The sequence below is a fragment of the Cydia splendana genome, chromosome 4 (assembly GCF_910591565.1).
Source record: "Cydia splendana chromosome 4, ilCydSple1.2, whole genome shotgun sequence".
Classification (NCBI taxonomy): domain Eukaryota; kingdom Metazoa; phylum Arthropoda; class Insecta; order Lepidoptera; family Tortricidae; genus Cydia; species Cydia splendana.
Genome location: NC_085963.1, coordinates 15,794,971 through 15,800,244, shown reverse-complemented (window position 1 = coordinate 15,800,244; position 5,274 = coordinate 15,794,971). Strand labels below are relative to the sequence as shown.

General features: G+C 38.2%; 1 long non-coding RNA gene across 1 annotated transcript; it reads right to left on the bottom strand.

Moving 5' to 3' along the window:
• Positions 1-235: 235 nt before the first annotated feature.
• LOC134789521 (uncharacterized) lies at positions 236-4,361 on the bottom strand. The gene is made up of 3 exons (XR_010144085.1): positions 3,941-4,361; positions 3,691-3,856; positions 236-1,579 (listed from the first exon to the last, which is right to left on the bottom strand). It is a non-coding gene; the product is annotated as an uncharacterized LOC134789521 (long non-coding RNA).
• Between the last annotated feature and the right edge of the window lie 913 nt (positions 4,362-5,274).

Sequence of the window (5,274 nt, the reverse complement as noted above, 5' to 3'; positions counted from 1 at the left end):
TCGCGATTTCGAGGTTGGTCCCGTAGCAAAATTTACTCAGTATAATCCCAAAACCTCCCTGGCAACGGGAATGTAGTTATTTTTTAGCCATCCTGTATAGTGTATAGGAAGCCTCAGTAGTCCACATATCGATGAATGTCGTCGATAGACAACATGTCACAGATATGCAGCAGCAGCTATTGAAGCAGGTTCCCCCCCCCCCCCCCCCCAGTTTCGCCACTGAGCGGGGGCCCTTACCATTCTGTCTGATTCGACGGCCTAACTTACGTTGTAAAACGCTTAATGATAATACTAATGAACTGAAAAGGTTGTTTGTTGTTTTATTTGTGGATAGGTATGACACATATATATATTTTTGGAATGGTCTTCTCACTAGCTTTTATTTGATATCCATATTATTGTAGTATTGCTATTTCATAACTGCTCATCTATAAGTTTCGTTTCCAATATAAATAGAATGCTTAACGGCGCAGAAAAGATCAACATTCCTCTCAGACCTCCAACAAAAAGGGGCCAAACTGAAAACCAGCGCTGGACGCCAGTCTAGCACATGCTGAGCTTGGTACCCACGGCCAACATGTCTTGCTAAGTGTAATTACCTATGTATAGAGTAGACAATAAGTTAGTACTTAACCTAGAATAACTTAGTACATACTTATCATAGAATTTATATGTAGGTATATGGTTTGTATTCCTAATATTTTTTCTACCATCAACTTATCATGTTTTGGCAATGGAGCATCATTCCATGCAATTGTCTACCGTTTGTCCCGTAGAAATGCAGATTTTCTGGAGATTTGCAGGTATAAGAGTTTCCTTTTCTATGACAAATGGTCAAACATGCACGGAAAATTAATCGCTTGCTTTAAATGGCGAAAAAAAAAGTCGCAACACAGGAAATAAAATGCGTTTGTACGGGACAGCTCGTGGAATGCTCCAATAAAGTGATTTCATTTCATATCATAAACTGATGAGGGCATTCAGAGTGTAGCCTTGAGGTTGCCAAGCCAAGCAACCAAGTCAGGTGTCACGGTCTTCAGGTCCTCAACAGGCCCAGGAGTGGAGGAGGAGTGGAGTGGGCAGCGTTGGAAGATATGCTAAGTGGTCTGCATTCTGCATTCGCAAAGTGGGAAAGCCGTCTATCTCCATTTGTGTGGCTGAATTGCAGCGGCCATGTCCGGTTCTCAGGCGCCACCAGATTTTCCGAGGAAGGTCAAACCCTTTTGGTTTTTTAGTTGGGTCAGATATACAGCAACTCCGAGCTGCCGAAGCTGACCATTCCGCTATCCACCTATCCGAAATATTAAAGCTGCTCAGGCTCCCAGCTGTAGCACAGGGTCGGCGGGCAGTCGGGCGGCAGAATTCCTCGTGGACAGGCATTGTGGCGTTATTCGTGATATTCTCAGCCTCCCTCTTCAACGCCTTGAGTCGTCGGATGTGAGGAGGGGCAATGTGACTCAATGCCGGCAGCCAGTGGCGGTTGTAGATCGGATAGTGCCTGAGATGCATCGCATGGTCTCGTTGAGCTTAACGTCCAATCTATGGGTATGTGCACTTTCAAGCCTCCAATATGTTATGACTGAAACAGAAACAAATTATATTAGATGAGGTCAGGCGCAGGCTAGTACTTACAGCGGTTCATTTGCAAATTATGTGAAATTAATGTCACTTTTAGAAAGCTCTCGTTTTTAAGCCAGGGGGATTTTTTTGTTACAGTTGTCCAAATTATCGATTGAAAATAAATTGAATTTTGTTCTAGTAATTATTTATCCGTTATTAAAGTTGTATTATGTATCAAGTGTAGTTCTGTACCACTTGCGTCATAAAAACAAACCAACCAACACCTTATTTATCAAAATGTATTTATCTCAGATATTCTATGCTAGGGTAATATACGACACAAACATACCCACACACATACATAGGCTGCTAAAATCATTCCCATAGTCAGGTATAGGTACAATAGACCACTTTACCAAACACAAAAAAAAATATTCCAGCTGCCAGCAGTAAAGAAACCAGCTTCTACTCCCAAGCCCTAACAATATAAATAAGTTTTTGGCAAAAATATAATTTTTGGTACAAGCTTTTATCGCTGACTGTACTTTTCTTTCAACAGGCAACTAATACTCCATGAGTCCATTCTAACAACACCAAGCACAATTAGTTTGCGTTGTTTTATCACAGTGTTCCCATGGCCACCTCATGTCTCCATCATCAGATCAGCTCCATGTCATCATAATATTGCAATTGTCATCCGATTTACATATTGTTATGTATGCAAAATTTCAGCTCAATCGGAAATCGGGAAGTGGGTCAAACTTAGCTGTCAAATGTATATGGCCAGCTTTAGTGCTAACATAACTGTTCCTAGTATTCCTATATTACCTACATGTTATAAGTAAGAATATTGTACGAGTAGGTATTATATTATTTTATAATCTTAGTAGAATAGGTACTAATACAATTTATTTGTATTGAATAAGGCCGGCGCCCCACTGCTGCGCACGCTACATCCACGGCCCACGTTTTAATACAAACCGTGGGCAAGCCCACGAAATTTTGTATAGGAACGTGGGTCGTGTACATAGCGTGCGCAGCAGTGGGGCGCCGGCCTAACTCTTGCAGGGAATTTGTAAGTTACTTGTGGGTATGGCTACTTTATTTATTTAATTTATAAACTTTATTGCACAAAAATATAGAATTACGTAAAAATGGCGAACTTAATGCCAAAAGGCATTATCTATCACCTACTAGTCAACCATAGAAACAAATATGTGACGTTCCACGGCAAAAGGTACCTTATGGCGGCTGGCGCTTACGTCGCATAGCGCCGCAATAATATTGGAGCGGCGTTAATAGTTAATAGCGTAAGCGCCAACCGCCATAAGGTACCTTTACCCGTGGGACGTCACATATAAACACTAAAGGTTGGTGCAAAAACCAATCAAAAAGCAAATGCAGTAGGTATATCTTAGATATACATACTAACATAAACATACATATATGTTATAAAAATAAATGTACTAATATGTATATGGGATGATAGACACTAGACGAGACATTTAGCAGATAACTACCGAGCATGACTACTCAAAAAACAAATTTTCTTGGGGCTTGTCTTACAGGTAGAGGGAGTGCATTCCATAGATAGGTTGCCTGAACGGCAAAACAATCATACATAAAACGGTTATGAAGAGGAAGGACTTAAAGTTTAAGTGAGCGGGACATCCGGAACGGGCATAAAAACTAAATACTTATTAATAATATTTTATCTTTATGTCTTAGATTTATGGCATAAAGTGTGTCTTTTTCTTTTTCAATAAACTTTTATTCTTGCTACAAAACCAGCTTCTAGAATATACAAACAGAGTAAAAAAATATATAAGTTTTTAAAGTGAGGTCTACGGGTTTCAAAGATTTTAATATTTGTTAGAACCCTTAAGTATGCACTTTTTATGCAGTGTGAATAAATGTATGCATAGGTAGTGTTGTAGTGTAATTTTTACACATCATTGTTGCCAAATCAACTTCCTTCAATTATAGTAGTGATAGAACAGGTTTTTAACAAACTTTTGTCACTTAGTAGAACATAATAGATAGAATGAGAAGAAATAGATATTAAGTGTCAATAATATTAAAAGGCACCAGAAACTTTTCATGATTTTAGTTTAAGAAAGGTGTACTTACATCTTCAATCCTTTCTTCTAGATCTTAGAACTTGTGTGCACTGTGCAGCATTGCATTTTGTATCTCTGGGTTCCGAGAGGCTCATGAATCTCCCTGTAGGTGTAGGCGAACAGGGGATGCTGAGTTATATATTTGGCTAGCATTTTCTTGTGCGCCGAAGCATCGACTGAAATTAAACATATTCATGACAAAACCAGTTAATGATCAAACGAACTATAACTTTTTCTATAAATAAATTAGAGAAACTTACATTTTGGGTGGCATTTCCTTTAGTTTACACAGCAAATCAGTATTTTTCTTCGACTTGGTTTGTATTTTCACTAAATTCACTGAATCATGCGCGTACGCGATGCTTGTCAATGTCAAGTGAATTGTCAGTTGAGAAAACACGATTATCCGTGCATGTTATAATGTAAGTCAATTTGTATAAAGCTGTCACTCATTTAAACATTTTTCAATTTGGAAGTGTAGTAATAAAACTAACTATTCGTTTTCAAACATCTTCCGACACACGTCCGACATTTTAATAAAGCCAGGCATTAAATGGATTTTTCATAAACTCTAGGCATAGACAATCGTGGTCACTTACGAATGATAGTGGATAACTTTATACGATATCGACGTGGTATTCTTATCGTAACCCGTAACCATGTTCAGCAAAACGATAAAAATACGACTATCGTTAAAAGACGACAGTAGATTCCACGCGCAATATGATATAACCTTGCTAAGCCCGCAGCGGGCTTAGCAAGGTTGTACGACAAGGTAGTTATCACGCAATAGGTGTGGATAAAACGGCCGTTATCGTCGGTTTTATCGTCCATACTATGGTTGCAGACGATATATGGAGTTATCCACATTTGACAGCGGTAGATGATAGAAGACAATTTGCATAACATGGTCGTTGGATAAGATGTGGATAATTTGACAGATTGTCCCATTTTGACAGTTCAACTTAGTTAATTTTAACTACGTGCTTCTTAGATGACGATAAGCCTTGTCGTGAAAGCAAAAGTAGTGAATAATCATATTTTAAGGTATAAATTACAGGTAAATATCAGTTTTTCTATGATTATATTGAGAGTTATTAGTTACAATGTTCCGCTGTATATAATATTGTCAATATTTTCTTCGCAGGGAAGTCAAATTTTATTATTCCTACTCGCGGCTGCTGTTGAAGAAAAATATCGTAAACAGCTTTAAGAAACACTTGCAGCCCATTTGATATGACGGACGAAGAGTTTCGGCATATTTACAGAGTGCGTAAGGAGTGTGCAGTGCATTTACTTATGTGCCGAATTTAACGCCGAGCTTCAAAACGGTGATGGGTTACCTACCAAAACATCTCAAAGGTAAAGCTATAAAATTGCAGTGTTTCTTATAAAGTTAATATGTATTCTATGCATAGACCCTATTATATTTGAAATCATTGATTCTATGTAAAACAGACGTCTTAATGACAATGCTACTAAACTCTTCAATACTAGGTACCGGCCTCATTATTATATGTAAAAGTTAGTATGTTAAGATATCTGTTGTACAATCTCTTACTTATGCTACTAACCTACTAACAGAGGTTACTTA